A 22,715-nucleotide genomic window follows, 5' to 3' on the forward strand; every position below is an offset into this window, starting at 1 on the left:
TAAAAATGTATACTGCTAATCCCCTTCTTACTCCTCTTATTGAGAATCTATTTTCCCTCCCCCAGAATCTGGGTCGACACTGTGGCTGGTTTCAGTCACAGTTGAACTGTGGCAGAAGTGACCCTGTATCACCTCCAAGAGTGGACCTGAAGCCATTAGAAGCTTCTGCCTTCACCTCCTAAAATATTCCTTAAAAAGAATTTTTTTTTTATTTGTTTGTGCCAGGTCTTACTAGTGGCATGTGGGATCTTTAGTTGTGGCATGCAGGATCTAGTTCCCCAGGCCCCCTGTGTTAGGAGTGTGAAATCTTAACCTCAGACTACCAGGAAAGTCACTAAAACACTCCTTCTTGAACTCAGCCACCATGTTGTAAGGAAGCCCCAGCCTTGTGAGTGAGGACCTCACATTCAGACAACAGCCCAGCTGAACTCCCAGCTGGCAAGGAGCATTTGTGGGCCTGTCAGGTATCTCAGCATTCCAGAACTATTCAACCCAGAGGATAATAAATACTAAATTTTTGTTGCTTCAAAGTCACTACATTTTGGAGTGTTTTTTTTTTATTTGTTTGTTTGTTTTTAGCAGCAACAGATAACAGAAACACTCAGGTTGCTAGTGATCCTTTCCGGGCAAGGCAGACCCTCTCCTTCCAGTTTCCAAGATCATTCCCTCCCCTCCAATCTTCAGCCCGAGGAGGGAGAACAGCTTCATGACCCCTTTTGTTTTCCTAATAGCTTTAAAACAGTCCTTGTATTAAACCCTCTTCAAAATCTTCTATCTGAGGTGCACTGTTCTCTTCCGTCTTGGAAACTTACAGATACAGGAACTGATACTGTGGTGAAAAAGGAATTAATTAGGAAAGAGGAAGAGAATCCTAGAGACAATGTTCTGAGGGGAAAAGCCTGGAAGTAAGAAAGCATTGTCATGAAAAACAGCAAGTCTGTATCCAGAGAGTGCAGGTTCAAATTTTGGCTCAACTTGACACTTACTCCTCTGGGCTTCAATTGCCCTATCTGTAAAATGGGGCTAATAATACCTATTTTGGAGGGTTGTGGTATGAATCAAATAAGCTCATATATCTGAAGATTAAGATTTCACATGCTGCACAGTACAAAACAAAACTAAGCAGAGGAGAGGCCCTCCTTGTCCACTAAATGTCAATTTAGAAAGCCTTCCCTGGCTGGTCCAGATGGGGTCAGGTACCTCCATCATTCATTCCACAAACCATGGAATGGGTTTGCATTGGGCCCTGCTGTGAAGACAAGCGAGGTCTTTGCCTTCGTGGTGCTTTCATAGCAGTGGAGGAAACAGACATAAGCAATCAAGCAGGGTAAAGTCAGAGTGTCATGAAAAGAAGATAAGAAGACGTCAACAGGAGAGTTATTTGAGATGGATCGGCCAGGGGAGGTCTCTCTGTGAAGGTGGCATTGGAGCCAGAGTTTAATGGAGACCTGTGAAAAGTGTTTAGAGCAGTCAGCACAGCGCATAACAAGGTCCTGGGGTGAGCACAGCCTGAACACAACAGATGATCCACACAAGAGGCTAGGAAGCCTGAATCTCAGGGAGTGGCAGGGGGGAAAGTGGGGGACCTGGGCCAGGGCCAGAGCTTCAGGGCCTTGTGAGCCCTGGGGAGGGGTCTGGGTTTTATCCCTGGGATTTAAGCAGGAAGTAACTTGATCCTATTTGCTTTGAAACAGGTCCACTCTGTGACCTCTGTAATACACCCTCCCCGAAGCAGATTTCTTTCCCTGAGAGCATTTTTCTCAGATGGCATTATAGACTCACTGATGTGAAAATAATACTTTTGTCACCACAGGTCTGGGACCTGGGTGAGACTGTGTCCCCCTCGCCCATAGGAGATTCTCGGCAAACACAGTTAAAAAGCCCTGTGAGTGAGTGTACACTGGTCCCCCTTGGCACCACCACATCTCGCCTAAAGGATTTTCAGCAGCTGGCTGCAATGTGCAGAATAGTGTCGCCATCCATTGGTTGCCAAACAATATTTTTGGAACCTGCTTGTATCCAGGTTTAGCCACCTCTGGCACACACATCTCAGCCTGGTGCCCAGAAACAATGTCCCCCTTAGGAAAGAAACTGGCGACTTTGCTGTTCTGAAGTTGAATGAATTTTTTAAAAGGGCAAAGGACTTTTCTATCCTAAAGGAGTCTTTGTACCAACATTGGCCTCAACAACATTCCTGCCGGGCCATCCTCTTTTTTTCTTTTTCAAATAATTTTATTTATTTATCTATATTTGGCTGTGCTGGGTCTTCGTTGCAGCACAGGCTTTTCTCTAGTTGCAGTGAGTAGTGGCTATTCTCTAGTTGTGATGCACAGCCTTCTCATTGCAATGGCTTCTCTTATTGTGGAGCATGGGTTCTAGAGTGTGTGGGCTCAGCGGTTGCCATTCCTGGGCCCTAGAACTCAAGCTCAATAGTTAGGCTTAGTTGTTCCACATCATGTGGCATCTTCCTAGACCAGGGATCGAACCCGTGTCTCCTGCATTGATGGGCAGATTCTTTACCACTGAGCCACCAGGAAAGCCCTGGCCATCCTCTTGCTCTGATGCTGTGGGATATGTCCCCAGGCCTCAGCAGGCCCCAGGCAAAGGAGGTGGGTATTGGAAAGAAGGGGCCATGACAGGAGCTGAAGTTTTCTGGGCAAGACAGAAAATGTTGCTCTGGCAGGAAAAAATAGCAAAACAGATGGAGACTTACTGCAGATGGAGTCGTTTTAGTTAGGCTGAAGCACAAACACTTGGCTTTCACTGAAAAAAACCAGTGTACAGCAGACCACACACAGTGAGAGGTTAAGTGGTTCTCTTGAGTTAGGAAGAGAAGCCTGAATAACTCCACTCAGATTTCAGCAAACCAGAGCTCATACACTTTGGGCCTAAGAACAAAAGCCCTAAGAAATTGAGACAAAAACTTGGACTGTGGAGCTTTTGTGTGCTTTTAGCTACTTCCCTGAAAACCTCTGCCATAATCATGCCACCTTCACAACCCACATTTCAGATGCTTGAACAAAGTTCACTCCCACCCCAGGGCCTTTGCACCTGCTGTGTCTCTACCTGGAATCCTTCCTGCAGGGATGTTCACACGGTTGGCTCTTCATTCAGTTGTCTGCTCAAATGTCACCTTCCCAGAGAAACCCCAGTCTCCCGCACTCTCAAACCACTCTATTTTCTTTCTTGAATGTTATCTGAAATTATTACTTTTGTGTCTATCTTCACCCACTGGAACACAGCTCTATGACAGCAAGGCCCTCTTGCAAGCTCTCCACTACCCAGAACCATCCTGACACAGAATGCCCTCAGTAGACTTTCACTGAATAAAGAAATCAATAAAGCTGTTGATTGTGGCTGCTGGCTACTTGCCAAAAGATTTCACATCTGTAGCGATTGCAATGCTTTCAGTTGAAAGTACTAGAAAACACCAACCCATGCCATTTAATAATAAAGACATTTATTACTTCCACGTAAGGGGGAAGTCCTGAGATGGCGCAGCTTCAGGGTTCTGTTTCAGTGGGCAAGTATGGACACCACTGAGAACTCAGATTCTTTCTGTCTTCCTGCTGTAGTATCTTCTGCAATGCAAGATAGTGGTCATTAACCCAGAAGTCCCCCAACAAGCACCCCCTTGTCTTATTGTCCAGAATTTGGTCACTGTGTCTACTGCTCAGCCAATCATAGTGATAGAATGATGCTAACTTCAAACCGGACTATCCTTTAGAATCCTGGGGTGCTCTAAAGTCAGAAGTAATGCTCCATCCTTGAAGGTTCTGGCAGTCTGGGGTCCAGGACTGGCATTAGTATTTTTAACTCCCCATATTCCTGGCTTGGGAAGATCCCCTGGAGGAGGGCATGGGAACCCACTCCAGGATTCTTACCTGGAGAATCCCCATGGACCGAGGAGCCTGGCAGGTTAGTCCATGGGGTCACAGAGAGTCCAGCACGACTGAGCAACCAAGTAGAGCACAGCACAGCGACCCCCACGGGCAACCAGGGCTCAGAGCCATTCATCTCTGCCTGCGGTTCTCCATTCTCAGAAGTGGGAACAACACAGTAGTGCAAACTTTGGGTCCTTACCCCAGACCTGCTGAATCAGACACTCTGGGGTGATGCCCAGTGATCTCTGTCTTCCCAAGTCCTCCAGGGGATCAGAACCTCTGGGCACTGCAAGAAGGGAGGGAAAGAAGCTTCCAGGAGAGTAAATGCTTTGAGTCCAGCCTGAGTCAGGAAGGAGGGACTCCTGCATCCACTAGTCCTCCAGACGCTCCTCCTAGAGAAAGGCCCATTGTCTCCCATTCCATCCTTTCTTTGAGGCTGCTAAGACATGGAGCAGCTTCAGGTGTCCCCAGCACCCTGTGATCTTGATTTCGGCTCTCCAGTGTGTTCTGAATTGAAGTTAGTGCAATCAGCTGGGGACTCCATGGGTGAACGGCATGTGCCCTTCCAGCTCCTCCCTCCCCAGACCTGCTCCACGGGTAAGGGAGACAGGCTCTCAGGCAGAAAGTTTATTTCAGCAAGATGTTTACTGATCCCAATATATTGGAATCAAGTTCCTGAAACCCTACCCTAAGGAACTCATTCAGAGAGGAGAAAGACAGCATCATTCCAGGCTTTGTTATTTATGTAACAGTATTCGAGTCATTTTACTCTTTGTTCTGTTTTCCCTCCTTCTTCCCCCCAAATAATCATTAAGATTTCTCTTTTTGATATTTCTCGAATCCTTTCATTTCTCCCCATCAGTTGTGTGTGAAATTGTGTGCCCTGAAAAGGGTTATGTTCAAGTCTTAACCCCCAGGACCTGTGAGTGTGACCTTATTTGGAAACAGCGTCTTTACAGGTGTGATCAAGTAAAGATAAGGTCATCCAAGATTCGGGTGGGCCCTAAATCCAATGACTGGTGTTCACACAAGAGGAGAGGGGGACTTCTTTGGTGGCCCATTGGCTTAAGACTCCATGCTCCCAATGCAGGGTGCCTGGGTTCAATCCCTGGTCAGGGAACTAAGATCCCATATGCCACAACTAAGACCTGGCACAGCAAAATATATTCATTAAATAAATAAAAAAGAATTTTTTTTTAAATAAAATAAATTTTAAAAAGAAGAGTCACCTGGGGCTGGGGGCAGGGGAAGGGTTGAGAGTACTGCCCCCCCGTTACCCAGGGTGCCAAATTCAGTAGGTTTTAATGAGCTTATAATTTTGCACTTGTAGCAAGTTCCTGGGAGACACTGGTGCTGTTACTTCAAGGACCACACTTTTGAGTATCACTGAAGTCATGCTGCCTAGATGACAGACTCATCCCCCAACTGACCTAAACTGTCTCCTCCTCTGCCCTCGACCCGAAGGCAGACAGCTTCTTAAAACTCACCTCAGAAACAGTCATTTTCTAATTTAAAACCCCCAGGAGCTTGTCAGGGCCTTCAGGACAAAATCCAAACACTTTCAAAAGCCACTTTCACTACCTGGTCTCAGCTGTGAGAACTCAGAACCCTACCCACCCCAGACACAGGAAGAAATAGATAAAGAATCACTTTTCTTTGAATTTATCAAATAATTTCAAATAGATACAGTATTGCTCTCCTAAGCCTGTTGTAACAAAGTATTTTCCACAAAAGGGGCTGCTTAAAATACAGAGATGTAATTCTGGAGGCTAATATCTGGAATCAAGGCGTGGGCTCGGCCTCACTCCCTCTGAAGGCTCTTAGGGGAGGTACCTTCCTTTCCTCTTCCAGCTTCTGGTGGTTGCTGGCTTCCTTGGTGTTCCATGACTTGTTGACACATCTCATCAGGTAGCTGTCTTCTCCCTTTGTGTCTTCAGAGGCCTTGAGCAAAACACCCAGCTAAGCTGTACCAGAGTGCTGACCCACAGACTTGATAAAAGGTGTCTGTCTCCTCTCCCATAAGGACATCAGTCACCTTGGATTAGAGGCCCACCCTATTCCAGTATGACCTCATCTTCACTAATCTGCACTGACTTTGTTTCCAAATAAGGTCACATTCTTGGACTTTCCTGGTGGTCCAGTGGTTAGGACTGTGTTTCCAGTGCAGGGGATGTGGTTTCAACCCCTGGTCTGGCAGCTAAGAGCCCACCTGCCTCTAAGTTAGTACAGTCGTGTCAGACTCTTTGTGACCCCATGGACTGCAGCATGCCAGGCCTCCCTGTCCATCACCAACTCCCAGAGTTTGCTCAAACTGATGTCCATAGAGTCGGTGATACCATCCAACAATATCATCCTCTGTTGTCCCTTCTCCTCCTGCTTTCAATCTTTCCCAGCATCAGGGTCTTCTCCATTGAGTCTGTTCTTTGCATCAGGTGGCCAAAGTATTGGAGCTTCAGCTTCAGCATCAGTCCTTCTAATGAACATTCAGGACTGATTTCCTTTAGGATGGACTGGTTGGATCTCCTTACTGTCCAAGGGACTCTCAAGAGTCTTCTCCAACACCACAATTCAAAAGCATCAAGCATCAATTCTTTGGCACTCAGCCTTCTTTATGGGCCAACTCTCACATTCATACATGACTACTAGAAAAACTGTAGCTTTGACTAGATAGACCTTTGTTGGCAAAGTAATGTCTCTGCTTTTTAATATGCTGTCCAAGCTGGCCATAGCTTTCCTTCCAAGGAGGAAATGTCATTTAATTTCATGACTGCAGTCACCATCTGCAGTGATTTTGGAGCCCAAGAAAATAAAGTCTGTCATGTTTCCATTGTTTCCCTATCTATTTGCCATGAAGTGATGGGACCAGATGCCATGATCTTAGTTTTTTGAATGTTGAGTTTTAAGCCAGTTTTTTCACTCTCCTCTTTCACTTTCATCAAGAGGCTCTTTAGTTCCTCTTCGCTTTCTGCCATAAGGGTGGTGTCATCTGCATATCTGAGGTTATTGATATTTCTCCCTGCAATCTTGATTCCAGCCTGTGCTTCATCCAGCCCAACATTTCACATGATGTACTCTGCATATAAGTTAAATAAGCAAGGTAACAATATACAGCCTTACGTACTCCTTTCTCAATTTGGAGCCAGTTTGTTGTTCCATGTCCAGTTCTAACTGTTGTTTTTTGACTTGCATACAGGTTTCTCAGGAGGCAGGTAAGGTGGTTTGGTATTCCCACCTCTTGAAGAATTTTCCACAGTTTGTTGTGATCCACACAGTCACGGGCTTTAGCACAGTCAATGAAACAGATGTTTTCCTGAAATTCTGTTGCTTTTTCTATGACCCAACAGATGTTGGCTTTTGATCTCCGGTTCCTCTACCTCTTCTAAATCCAGCTTGGACATCTGGAAGTTCTCAGTTGATATACTGTTGAAGCCTAGCTTGGAGAATTTTCAGCATTACTTTGTGCAGTACTACACCCAAATAAATAAACAAATAAGGTCACATTCTGAGGTACTTGGGGTTAGGGCATCCATATGGCTTCTTGGAGCACACACTTCAATGCATAACAGATGTTGATCATAACAATAGCTGACACTTAGGGACCCTGGACTGTGCCGGGTACTATTCTGAATGCTTTACATCTTAGCTAACTGACCTTCTGATGTCAGAACCCATAGTATTCCTACTTTCCAGATGAGGAAACTGAGGCACAGAACAGTGAAGCGTCCTGTCCAAGGTCACACAACCAAGAAGTGACCAAGCCGGGATTGGAAGCCAAGTCTTCAGATTTTAGAGCCTGAGTGCTACAAGATTCAAGATAAACAGAAAGGCCTATCTGATGAATTCAGTCCCCTCCCTTGCCTGTCCCCCAGCTACTTGTTCCACTCTTACAAATTCTGAGGGACTTCCCTGGTGGTACAGTGGATAGGAGTCTGCCTGCCAATTCAGGGGACACCGGTTCAATCCCTAGTGGAAAGATTCCATATGCTGTGGAGCAGCTAAGCCCGTGAGCCACAATCAATAAAGCCCGCAGGCGCTAGAGCCTGTGCTCCATAACAAGAGAAGCCACCAAAATGAGAAGCCCGCACACTGCAAAGAAGAGTAATCCCCACTGGCCACAACTAGAGAAATCTCACTTGCAGCAACAAAGACCCAGTGCAACCAATAAATATCTTTTTCTAATTCTGAAGAATTTGATATTTATTATTTTTAAAACACATCCAGGTGGCCAGCATGAGATTATTATAAAGCTGTTAGAGGACTTCCTTGGAGATCCAGTGGTTAAGACTCTGGGCTTTCACTTAAGGGGGCACAAGTTCAATACATGCCACATGCCACAAGGTAGAGCCAAAAAGAAAGAAAAAAAAAAAACAGCTGTTAAACTTGCTTTACTCACTTTACTGTTAAACCATGGGGTTATTTTGAATCACTTCTTTGGCCATAATTTTTTCAGAGTTTAAAACCTCCAAAAGCTTCACTCCAAACTCCAACAGCAGAGGTCTACCCAGTAGCCATTCCTCATTCCCTTCCTCCCCATCTCACAGAATCCTGACAGTATTTGACCAGCAGAGTTTGCTGAGCCCTCCACAGGCCTAGGATCTGGCATCCTTATGATATTATAGGTAACCATTATAATGCCGAGGTAAAAGCAATGAAATTTTTTAAATTTTCATTTTATATTGGATTATAATTGATAAACAATGTTGTGTTAGTTTCAGGTTACAGCAAAGTTATTCAGTTTTACATATATATGTGTCTATCCTTTTTCATATTCTTTTCCCATTTAGGTTACTACAGAATATTGAGCAGAGTTTCCTATGCTATACAGTAGATCCTAGTTGGTTATTTATTTTAAATATAGTAGTGTGTGTATGTCAATCCCAAACTCCCAATTTATCCCTCCCTGTTAAAAACAATGGAAGTTTTAAAACACACATACACACAGTTTGCATATCTGTATATTTGTGTGCATTTGCACAGTGTGAGCAAATTTTTTTTTAATTTTTAAAGAAAATAATCAACTTTTTTTTTTTTTCTTTTTTCTCCTTTTTTTGGCCATACCATATGGCATTCAGGATCTTAGCTCCCTGACCAGGGATTGAATCTGTGCCCCCAGTAGTGGAAGCACAGAGTCTTAACCACTGGACCACCAGGGAAGTCCCTTAACTTCCTCTTTTAAAACACAATTTTATTCATAAAATTCAGTCTTTTAAGGTGTATAATTCTGTGACTTTTAGTATATTCATAATGGTGTACAACCATTACCACCATTTAATTTCAGAACATCTTCATCTCCTCAAAAAGAAACCCCAGCATACCATTTCAAAGTCATTCCCTGCTCCCCCTCCTCCATCCTCTGACAACCACCACTCTACTTTCTTTCTTTGTGGATTTGCTTATTCTGCACAGTTAACATAAATAGCATCCAGTTAACTCTTAAAATATAAACAGACCTTGTATGGGCCAAATGATGAAACTGTGCTATGAACCATGAATTATGGTTCATTCAATTCTGTGCCCTGACATTCAACTGAGAAAAACCAGTACCTGAGTCCTTGTGGTGATATTCAGATACTAAATTAACCCCCACTGGAGCAGCCTCATTTCTGGCTTCTTGTTATGCAAAGTAACAAGTCTCTTAAAAAATTGTTTTATTTATTTATTGGCTGCGCTGGGTCTTAGCTGTAGCATGTGGGATCTAGCTCCCTGACTAGAGATCAAACCTGGGCCCCCTGCATTGGGAACATGGAGTCTTAGCCAATGGACCACCTGGGAAGTCCCTCAAGTCAATTTTGATTGGATTTATTCTTATTTGCCACTCAGAGCCCTCAAAGTGTTACAGCCCTGCAACCCACATGCCTACAGCTACTACTCCTTCCAACCATGAGCATCTGTACACACTATTCCCTCTGCCTGGAAACACTCTCCAATCAGCTGTGGCTTCCCCATTCTTTTTATTTCAGCCTGTGTTTAAAAGTCACCAGAAAGTCTTATTTTAGGGGCTTGTTGGAGGCCCTGCCTATGTCTCGCTGGATGGGCACATCGGCATTCACACAGATACATGCCTTGTAGAGGAAAGAGTTCTGCTCCAGAGAAGGCAGGAGGAGAAAAATCTGGCAGGGGAAAAAAAAAGCAACTATACTCCAATGAAAATTTAAAAAAAAAAAGATTCTGGTGGGGCAACCATCAATGCCACCTGGGCTGAATACCCAACTGTGAGCCCACTGAATCCAAAGTACGCACTTTGGATTTTTCATTTTGAAAAACTTTCCCAAGCCAGTCTCCAAAAAGTATCACCATTTATACTCCCACTAACAATATATGCAGTGTTTTCTCTGTATCCTCAACAGTTGAGTTATCATCGAACTCTTTATTTTCACATACTGGATACACAAAAGATTACTAATTGCTTTGCTCTGTACTTCTTTTCATTATAAATGAGGCTGAACATTTTTTCATATAGTTATCAGCCATTTGTGAACTTCACTTTGACCTCCCGTGATTATTTCTTCTACTGGCTTGTTTGTTAGTGCTCACTTTTTGTATATGAAGGACATATACAATTCTTTGCCTGAAACAGGAATTCTGAATATATTTTCCAAGTTGGCTTTGCTTTTGATATTTTGCAAAAGACAAAATTTTATTTTCTCATGATCAGATTTATTGCTATGAATTCTTAGTTTTGGATTACATTCAGATAAGGCTTCCAGGACTTCTCTGGTGGTCCAGTGGTTAAGAATCTGCCTGCAATGCAGGGGACACGGGTTCAATCCCTGCTCCAGGAAGATCCCACACACCAAGAAGCAGCTAGGCCCATGCATCACAACTATTTAACATACATGTTGCAACTACTAAAGCCTGAGAACCCAAGAGGTGGTGCTCTGTAACAATAGAGGACACCACAGTGAGAAGCCTGCACAGCGAAACAAGAGAGTAGCTCCCACCCACTGCGACTAGAGAAAGCCTGCATCCAGCAACAAGGACCCAGCACAGCCATAAAGAAAGAAAGAAAGAAAACGTTTTAAAAGACAGTCTGCTAAAGAAAAGAAAAAGCTCCCAAACCAAGAATTCTCTTCCAGTGTTTAGTTGGTGTTTCTATTTTTAAATCTCTGCTCTGTAAAGCGAATTTCCCCTCACTATTCTCCATTTCCCACTTTTCCTGGCAATCCTTAAGCATTCATTTTTTTTTATATACTTCAGCATCATTTTCTCAAATTCCCCCATAATTTTCTGTTGGTTATTTAATTGGGATTGTGTCAATTTCTGGCTAAATCTAAGGAACTCTAACATTGTTCCAAAATTGATTCGTCCTCTCTAAGAACAAAGATCATCTAGCTATTCATTCAAGCTTTCTTTTATATGTGATAGTAGAATTTTAACATCATCTATATTTATATCCTCCACATATCTTGAGATGTTTGCCACTAAATATTCATCATTACGGTTGCTATTGCAAATTGGATCTTTTCTTTCATGATTAGTAAAATTGTATATTTATAGCCAAGTCCAAAGATCCAAAGACTGATTCTGCAGGTTTGAGTCAAAACTCCAAGAATTCTGCACTGTTAATCCAAGATGCAGTCCAAGGTGATGCTCCCTGACTGGAGTCTGAGAAACTTTTTATTCAACACTATGAATCTCAGATTGAGGAAGAATTTTAGGGTGAAGCAGCAGATTTGTTTTCTTCCTGTGCCACATTTCACATTCTTTGTAATTTCTGAAAAATAAGAACTGAAATGAGAGTTTCGCCCAGCGCAGAACTGAAGAACTGACAAGAGGAACTGTTTTCTTATTTAAAAGAAATGAAACACAGCCTCAGATTCTCACAGAACAGCAACTCAGACTCTGCTCAGAGTAAATGCTTTCTCCTTTAAGAAATCACCTTCCAACACAAGCCCAAACTTCCATCAACTGAGTGAAGGAGGGCCCAAAAGCTTGTGAGAAAGCACTCTTCCCCAGCATGTGGCCCATGTTCATTCAGGATGTAGGGTCTTTACAAATCACCCACTCCAACTGTCCTATGTTACAAATCAGAATTATGAGGTTCAGAAAAACCTGTCCCAGAGAAGCCAGTGTCTACTTCACAGTTCACTTTGCATAAATACAAACTCTGCACAATTTCTATAGAGACATGATATCCCAAAGCCTCAAAGAAAATCTCTGGAAAGTGACACAATAAACCAGTAACAGAGGTGATCTCTAGGGAGGGCAGTCAGAGCACAGAAAGAATTTTTTTCCCCCAAACCCTTTCATGTTGTGGTGACTTTAAAACATATTTGTAAATTCTTGGGCATTTCTCCATGAAAAGATGGGAGAGGTTGTGAAAAGACAACCTATACAACGGGAGAGAAAATATTTGCAAATCCTACATCTAGTAAAGGGTTAATATCCAAAATATATAGTCTTCCAACTCCACATCCAAAAAATCAAATAACCCAATTTAAAAGTAGACAAAGGACTTGAATAGCAATTTCTGAAAAGATGATATACGAATAGCCAACCAGCATATGAAAAGATTCTCAGCATTGCTGACTGTCAGAGAAATGGAAATTGAAACCACAGTGAGATACCACCTCACATCCATTAGGATGGCTACTATATTTAAAAAAAAACAAACAGAAAATAACAAGTGTTGGGAAGGATGTGAAGAAATTGGAAATTTTGGGAACTGTTGGTGGGAATGTAAAATGGTACAGCCATTATGGAAAACAGTAAGGTACTTTCTCAAAAAATTAAAATAGAACTACCATGCATGCTAAGTCACTTCAGTGGTATCCAACTTTTTGGGACCCTATGAACTATAGTCTGCCAGGGTCCTCTGTCCATGGGATTCTTCAGGCAAGAATACTGGAGTGGTTTGTTGCCATGCTCTCCTCCAGGGGATCTTCCTGACTCAAGGATCGAATTTGTGTCTCTAATGTCTCCTGCATTGGTGGGCAGGTTCTTTACCAGTAGGACCACTTGGGAAGCCCAGAACTACCATATGATCCAGGAATTCCACTTTTGAGAATATACCCAAAAGAATTCAGAGCAGGATCTCAAAGAGATATTTGTACATCCATGTTTGTAGCAGCCAAGAGACAGAAGCAGCCCAAGTATCCATTGACAGACAGATAAACAAAATGAATACAAATAAAATGGAATATCATTCAGCCTTAAAAATTAGGAAAGAAACCCTGTCAACATGGATGAAACGTGATGATATTATGCTAAGTGAAATAAGAGAGTTACAAAAAAAAGACACATACTGTAAGATTCCACTTACATGAAGACTCCAGAGTAGTCAAGACTCTTAAGACAGAAAGTAGAATGCTGGTTACCAAAGGCTAGGTGGAAGTGGGTGGGGAGTTGTTCTTTATGACTTTTAGTTTTATAAGATGCAAAAGTTCTGGGATTCTGTTATAATGATGTGCATACAGTTAACAGTACTGAGCTCCTTACTTTAAAATGGTTAAGATGGTACATTCTATGTTATGTGTTTTTTAACCACATTGTAGTGGTGAGGGGAGGCAAAAACCAGAATAAAAATGTAGAAACTAATTATCTTCCCCTTCAATGTGAATTCCCCTTGAATTATCTGCCCTTGAGTGCGAGACAGCTCTGCCACTCCCTCCCTGAGGTCAAAGCTGGCTCACTGGCACCCTGTCTACATTCAAGCCCAAGGGAAGAAGGAAAGAGAGAGTGGAAGACAATCAGTTCTTTTTTAATAATGTAACCTTGAAGTTGTACCTTCTAGCTGTACTTGATTCTAATGCATAGAATGTGGTAGAAGTCATGCATTGTTCGCCTGGCTTTCAACGGTGGCTGGTTCTTGGAAGCCAGCTGCTGTGCTGGGAGGAACCCCCAACCACATGAAGCTGATCCATGCAGTGTTCTGGTAACAGCCACCACTGAGGTCTTAGCCAAAACCAGCTCCCAATGTCAGACGAGTGAGTGAGGAAGCTTCCCTGATTCCTCTAGCCATTTTCCATCCCAAGCACATGAGAGATTCCTGCAGTAACTGCCCTGCTGAGCCCAAAAACCATGCGATATCATCATAAACAATCATAATTATTTTCCACCACTAAGTTCAGAATGGCTTATGAAGCAGCAATAGATAATCAAAGCCATACTGTTGATCTTTTTTTTTTTTGGGGGGGGGCGCGTGGGTTCCTGTGCTGGATCTTTCCTGTGGTGCACAGGCTTTTCTAGTTGTGGTGCATGGGTTTAGTTGCCCATGGCATGTTGCCCATGCCCATGGGATCTTAGTTCCCTGACGAGAGATCAAATCCATGTCCTCTGAATTGCAAGGCGGATTCTTAACCACTGGACCACCACTGTGCTCAGTCGTGTCTAACTCTTTGTGAACCCATGCGCTACAGCCTGCCAAACTTCAGTGGGGTTGCCATTTCCTCCTCCAGGGAATCTTCCTGACTCAGGGATCAAACCCATGCCTCTTTTGCCTCCTGCATTGGCAGACAGATTCTTTACCACTGCAGCACCTGAGAATACACAGGCTTTTAACTTGAAAAAGATAATCAAAGCCTTATTGCTCCTTTTAAAGTCTAAAGATTTGCATAAAAACTAAAAGGATTCTAGATCAGTTTTTGGCCCATGTATCCTAAAGAACTACTTTGAGAGTTTTTTCCTAATTATGGAATAGTTTAAACATTCAAGAAAGGACAGAGAATATAACCAGCATCCATCTCTAACAAACCTCAATGTGCTCTGTGCTAAGCTGCTTCAGTCATGTCTGACTCTTTGCGACCCAACGTATTGTAACCCACCAGGCTCCTCTGTCCATAGGATTTTTTTCAGGCAAGAATACTAGAGTGGGTTGCCATTTCCTTCTCCAGAGGATCTTCGGGACCCAGGGATCAAACTTGCATCTCTTGCCTCCTGCATTGGCAGGCGGGTTCTTTTACCACTAGTGCCACCTGGGAAGCTCAAACCTTTAGTACAACATGTTTGCTGTGCTTGTTTTTTGAAAGTACATTTTTAAAAAGTTTTAATTGTAATTTTAAAAATACACATAACATAAAATGAACCATCTAACCACTTATAAGTGTATAGGGCAGTGGTGTTGAGTACTGTGGTACGAAGCCCCTTACCATGGCCTCTGGTGGGGCTGCTGAAGTTTGGGGCTGGCCTTGGAGAGAAGTGGACTCTCCATTTAGGTTGCAAAGCTTTTCACTAGCACCCTCTTCCACCAAGATGCTCCATCCCCTTGAGCATCTGGGAGAAACCTATACATTGGGGTAATCACAGATGGTTCATTTTCCAGACAACATTTAAAAATCTTCCCAGGGAAGTCCCCAGCTGTCCGGTGGTTAGGACTCAGTGCTTTCACTGCAAGGCCAGGTTCCATTCCTGGTCGGGGAACTAAGATTCCGCAAGCCACTTGGCCTGTCCAAAGAAAAGGAAAAAAACAATCTTCCCAAGCGGGAGTCTCTATGACTATTTTCTATTTTTCCACCTATTTCCTAAACACTTTTCCATGTATACACACACATATAAATAACCATTTTAACATGTTCCAAGTGTACAGTCCAGTGACATTAGGTACATTCACATTTTTCATGAAACATCACCATGATCTCCATAATTTTTCCTTTTTCCCACAACTGAAACTGTCTTACTTCAACAACCCCCCGTTCCCCGTGCCCGTCTCTGGTAAACCCCCATTCTACTTTCTGTGTCTATTAATTTGACCTCTCTAGGACCTCATATTGGAGAAAGAAATGGTAACCCACTCCAGTATTCTTGCCTAGAGAATCCTGTGGATGGAGGAGCCTGGTGGGCTGCTGTCCATAGGGTCGCACAGAGTCGGACACAACTGAAGTGACTTAGCATGCATGCATGCATGCATTGGAGGAGGAAATAGCAACCCACTCCAGAATTCTTGCCTGGAGAATCCCAGGGAAAGAGGAGCCTGGTGGGCTGCTGTCTATGGGGTCACACAGAGTTGGACACAACTGAAGCGACTTAGCAGCAGCAGCAGCAGAACTTTATATAACTGGACTTGTACAGTATTTGTCCTTTTATGACTGGCTTCACTGAGCATAATGCACTCCAGATTCATCCATGTTGCAGCCTGTATCAGAATCCTCTTCCTTTTCATGGCTAAGCAATATCCTAATGTATGTATATACCACATTTTGTTTATCCATTTTTCTTGTTGATAGACGTTTTGATTCTTTCAACATTTTTGGCTATGGAATGCTGCTGCTATGGACACGGGTGTACCATAACTATCTTTAAATGTTACACAGTTTGGGGGTCTTTTTTTTATTACAGTCCTATGTACACATCTCTGCAGATTTGCATTCCAAGAGCAAGTCAGTCAACCACTTGAGGATAAGAACCAGGTGATAGCCCCTTATCTGTCCAGTTAAATGAACAAGCTGTATGTGAAATGGAGTCTCTTATGAGAAACATCATACTTCTTTTTTTAAGTGACAGCTAGGCCCTTTTATAGTTTCATAGCTCTGGGCATTCCATATCCAATTTTGCCTTTCCCTCTGCATCCATCATAGCTAATAATTAGCAGCACACAGTTCAAAACCAGTGATGGGTGAGGCAATCAATATAAACAGTAGACACTGTCCTGAAGGACAAAGTCCCCAACTAAGATACAAATGACTTGGAAAAATGTTTGTCATATTGAAAGCACTTTTGTCAGTGGAATAATGAATGAGGTCCTAATGGTGTTAGGAGAAACTTAATTTCCAAATTAAAACTATTATAAGATATCATTATTCACCTAGTGGACAAGCAAAGATCCAAGGTTGAGAAGCCCCAGTTCTGGCCAGGCTGTGGGAAACAGGTTCTTGATTATTGTTGGCAGAGTATAAATTTGAGTAACCTCTTTGAAGGGGGACTTGGCCAAGTCTGTCTAAATGTTTAAAATGCAAGTGCCCTTTTACCTACAAGTTCCCTTGAGAAGTGTAGCTATCAGATATACACACACACATGGGCAAAGATCTATGTCTAAGAACAGTCTTACAGGGAATTCCCTGGCAGTCCAGTGGGTGGGACTCTGCACTCTCCCTGCTGAGGGCCTGGGTTCAATTCCTGGTCAGGGAACTAAGATCCCACAAACCACAAGTTAAGGACAAAAAAAACCCCAAAAAATTGTATAAAAAGAAAAACTTATTTTAATGAAAGAATAGTTTTATAATCTTGTTGCACTGATTATAGTAGCAAAATATTGGAAGCAACATGAATATCTAACAGTAGAAGAATGCTTAGCTAAATAATGATTCATCTACACCAGCACCATTCCAGGTGATTTTCTGCCATGATGGGAACATGTTCACTAGTCACATGTTTCTACTAAACTTTTTTTTTTAAATTTTGGCCAGGCTACAAGGCTTGCAGATTGCAGAGATCTTATTTTCCAGACCAGGAATTGAACCCAGGCCACAGCAGTGAAAGGGTCAAATCCTAACCACCAGACCACCAGGGAATTACCCCCATCCCAATCCCCAGGGCTTGCTGCAATGGATGAACACATTTATTTGATTTTAGCTAATTTAAATGTAAATAGCCACATGTGGTTAGCTTCTTGGAATTGAGCTACAAACTTCTAACAACTTGGCTTTGACTTTCATTTATCCACACCAATGAGTTATGCCTGAGACTTCCCTGAAGCTGTTCATTCTCCTAAATGCGTGACGTGGCTGACTATTCCTGAGGCCCAGGGCTTGCTGCAATGGCTCAACCACCCAGCCCAGCAAGGAAATAAACTACTTCTTGGAACTGGACCCTGATTCAGACATTTTAGGCCCTTAGCACTGAGAGCCAAGGTCAGAGCAATAAAATAGAAAAAGCCTCAATCTTTATGGTGCTTCCACAGGGATCTGAGAGCATAATGGTTAAGAATGGACAATTCCACTCCTGGGTCTATATCCGAAAAAACCAAAGACACTAATTAAAAAAGATACACACACCCCAGTGTTCATAGCAGCGTTATTTACAATGGCCAAAATACGGAAGCAACCTAAGTGCCCATCAACTGATGAATGGATCAAGATGTGGTATACTATATATACACAATGGAATACTCTTCAGCCACAAGAACAATGAAATAATGCCATTTGCAATTACATGGATGAATTCGGAGGGCATTATGCTAAGTGAAATAAGTCAGACAAACACTGAATGTTATCACTTATATGGGGGATCTAAAAAAATATAACTAACGAATAAAACAAGAGAGGCAGATTCACAGATACAGAGAACAAACTAGTGGTTACCAGTAGGGAGGGAAGGGAGGAAGAATATAAGGATGCTAAGAGTGAGAGGTACAAACTATTGAGTATAAGACAGACTCAAGGATGTATTGTGTAACACAGAGAATATAGCCAATATTTCATAATTATAAATGGGAAATAACCTTTAAAAATTGCATAAACATTAAATAATGCCCAAAAAGTCAATATAAATATATAACATTTAAAAAAAAAAAAAAGAGCATGGAACTGGAGCCAGACTGTCTGGTACCCTCCCTTTATCTCCTATGCCTCAGTTTCTGCATCAATAAAATCTGGAACACATTTCTTGTCTTCTAATTTGCCTTTGTCGCAGAGTCACTAAGAAGTTTCAGATTGAGGGACTTTCTTGATGGTTCAGCAGTTAAGACATCCTCTTCCAATGCAGGGGGTGCAGGTTCAATCCTTGGTTGGGGAATTAAGATTCCTCACACCTCATAGCCAAAAACAACAAAATGAAATAAAACAGAAGCAGTCTTGTAACAAATCAATAGACTTTAAAAATGGTCCATATCATAAAAATCTTTTAAAAAAAGTTTCAGATTGACGTGAGCCCAGTGCATGGTGAGGTCTGAGTTATCAATATCCTAAGAGATAGAGGATCTTACCAGACATTGAACTGGTGCCTTAGCAATGAGAGAGTGGATTCCTAACCGCTGGACCACATAGGGTTCTTCTAGATTAAGAGAAGGAATTCCTTCTCTTAATCTAGAAGAACCCTATGCTTTTTTTTTCAAGGACAGACTTTGAAGAACCAGACCAGCTGACTTAACAAATGTCTACCATTCTGGATTTGCCAGTTTCCTCATGCATGTGCACCATTCTGAAAAATATATAATAGAACACATTTATTGTCTTCAGATTTGCACGTCTCCACCTCTTTTCATTTCAGCTAGTATCTCTTCCATGTCTTCTTGTTCCAGCCAAAGCCTTAATCTCTTCATCCACCCAATCCCTCCCAATGAGGAGGAGGGAGCAGGGAGTGTGTAAAGCAGTGTGGAGGGATCAGCATTTCCTTTAAAGCCTGTATGACAAGTCTGTTCTGCATTGTATATGACCCTCTAGGAAGCCCACTTACCAGTTCCCCTTTCCTGTATCTTTGGGGGTTTCTGAGGAATACATATACTTTCCACAAATCTGTGCTGATAGTCACTTCTCAGCCGGCCTCCTGCCCCAGGAAATTCTGCCAATGACCTCTTGCCATCCTGTATGTGGCTTCTCTGAAAAGCTACTTAACCTCTGAGCTGTCCCAGGAACCCAGCTCTTTCCTCACCGCAGCCAAGGATAAACATTTTAAGTCAGATATAGGGTAGTGGTGGTATATTAGGAAAAGGGAACATGTGGAATGAAACAAAGTGGAAAATGTCAGAGAGCATATGGAAAAAAAGAAAGTGACCAGCAGTTAAGAGAAGCAGGCAGAAGAGCATTTTAAGGGGTTAGACCTGATGAGATGCTGTAAGAAACGGAGTCTACGTTAAATAATTGCTACATTAGATGCTGTGGAGTCATTCCAGCTGAAATAAAAAGAGATGGCTTCAGGACTGGCAGAAAAAGGATAAGGTAAAAGGAATTGGGGAAACTGCAAGTTTTACTGATGAGAAAGCAACCTTCTGAGAAACAGCAAAGTATTAAAAGCACAAATTGCCTGGCCAACCACAACCGCTTGAGGGCGTTGCAAGCTGCATGACTAAACCAAAAATCTGTCCCCGTAGCTCCCTCTTCTGGCAGATAAGCACTACACACTAAGGCTGATATCACTGAATTAAAAAGCACTTGCCAATCTCTAAACATACCTCTGTGAGAACCATATTTGTAATAATGCGAAAAGGATTTTGCTGTGCTTTCAGACAAAAAAGGAATACTAAAAAATATGAGCCATACATTTTTCTTCTGGTTTATTCAACATTCACATGATCCCATCTATGTAACCGAATCCTTACATAGTATTAACTTGCGTGAAACCAAACATTGGGGTACTTTCAGATTTAGCGATCATTCAACTTTCAGAAACTGAAGAAGTCTAACATTTCTGTTCTTTAACTAGAGACTAGATCCCCTGACATTAGAAATGCTTCTCATTCATCACCATATCATTATTGTTCCCGACAAGCTTATATTTGTTGGAGGGTCCTGTCAATATTCACTAGGGATTGTGTTGCTCTCGTGGTCTTTGAGAAAATGACATGTAAAGTGTCTTTTTCCTTTATACAGAATGAAAGGATATAAAAGCTCTATCAAACTATAAAAAATATAAAGTTAAAAAGCATGGTGCAAGAGACTGCAAACCAGTATAACTAGTTTATACCTTTTGTGTAAAGTAGTAGTTGCTTGTACATGCATGGGGAAACTCTGAAAGTATATATATACTAGGGCAGGTGGAGAACTGGGAGAAAAAAAATGGAATATATTTCACTATATACTGTTTATATATCTAAAACACATTCAAGTATTACTCAAAAAAGTAGGAAAACATCATGACAATAGTATTTATAAAACTGTTTTGACTGATTTTTAAATTATCACCAAGAACTTCATTAAATAGAAATCTTGTTTTTATACCATCCAAGTATTACTATATGAAAAATACATGTATAAGGATGTACTTCACCAGCATCTTAACAGCAAAAACCTACAAACAAATGTTGGTGGACAGGTTAAGTAAAGCATAGGGCATCTATACAATTGAATGCTAGAATATTAAATAGAATGACAGCAATCTTGACATGCTGTCACAAAGACATCAATTGCCTAGTCAAAAAAAAAAAAAAAAAAAGCTGAGAAACACTGTGAATGGTCCTACTTGTATTTGTATGTATGTATATGCATATATGTACTTACTACACAGGAGTCCAAAATACCACCAAACTAATTTTAGTTACCCCTAGCAGACTTCCCTGACAGTCCAGTGGTTAAGATTCTGGGCTTCCACTGCAGGGGGCACAGGTTCAAACCCTAGTTGAGAAACTAAGATTCCCACATGCCAGAGTGGCCGAAAAAAAAATGTCATAACTGGTAAGTTGTAGTTAACTAGTCAAGAATTCAACTGCCAACACAGGAGACACTGATGCCCTGGAGTAGGAAACAACCCACACCAGTGTTCTTGCCTGGAAAGTTGCATAAGGGACTGGCAGGCTTCAGTCCATGGGGTTGCAGAGTCTGACACGACTGAGCAACTGAGCACACACACACTTAGGGACTTACGAGGGCTACCTCTGACTTTGTAAACACAATGTGTGTTAACATTTTAACTATAAACAGTGAGGCAAAATATACTAATTCCACCGCCCCCCCACCCCCCCCCGAATAAGCTTATACGGAACTTTCAATTTCTACATCAATTTTAATAAGTACTTGTTAAACTGTACTTGTTTTTCAAAACTTTTCAAGTATTTACATTTGTGATTAGCAATTTCCTTCATTAAACTTGACAGGAAGGAGCCACGTGTTCTTCCATGACTTCTCCAGTAAGCATCCCCACCCTGCAATACCCACATAGCTATATTAGACTTACACTTTATTGCTCCAGAGCCAAGACCCTTCCAACTGCAGTGCACACGTGTCCCGCTGAAATGACCCAGCCCCACCTTCTTGAGTGCTAACTAGACTTTGACACACTCATACTTGAAGACAAAGAACTCATCATTTGATAACACTGATGGAGGAATCATGTGAAACCTGTCCCACAGAATGGCCATTTTCAAGATGCTATTGAAGTTTTTCCCCTATTTATGACCACTCATTTTCTATGAGCAACACAATTACTTATACAAAAACTATTCACATAGTTATTAGATGTGGTTACAGGTCTGTTCACATATTGACCAGATTCACATTGTGACTAGATGTGTGAAGTACCACATATTCTTGTAATGTTGCTTCTTGACCTATATATTCACTTGTATGAGTGAATCATGAAAATCCAATGAAATATACAGGCATTCGTAAAAATGAAGTGAAAAACCACAAGTAATGAATTTGCCTAAGATTTACAAATTTACCAAACTGCATTTCTTGTCCCCTTACACCTAGGCCTTACTTACCTATTTCAGTAACACAAATTTTTCTCTGCACAGATACTACATGTGGATACCCTAAATATGGGAGAGTGGAAGGGAGAAATTGGAGTCAATTAGTTGTTTGGAGGAAACCACCTCTTATTTAAACTCCTTCAATGTGTCAGATTTCAGCAGTGCCTACCACCAGCTCCTTCCTACTTTCAAAAACCTTTGGCTCTCATTATGACTTAAAAAGCATACCAATAGCACCTGCCTTGGTAAATGTCACTACCATAAAACACCAAGAGCCCACTGCTTCACCCACAATTAAGCTGTATATAAATTCTTCATATAGTCATATAAAATTAAAGAATCTTGACAACTTTACAACAAAAATGACAGTAGCTTTAATTACTAAATCCCAAACTTTCTAGTATGAAATCTAATGAGACTATGCCACATCTTTCTCAAAATTCTGGTAAAACCATTTTCTGTGCACCTCAATGTGAACTCGCAACTATGTACTAAAGGTGATTTTTCTGCAGGCTCTCTTCCACCATTCCCACCCTTTTTAATATCACCTCCCT

Source organism: Dama dama, chromosome 5 (genome assembly GCF_033118175.1).
Source record: "Dama dama isolate Ldn47 chromosome 5, ASM3311817v1, whole genome shotgun sequence".
Lineage (NCBI taxonomy): Eukaryota > Metazoa > Chordata > Mammalia > Artiodactyla > Cervidae > Dama > Dama dama.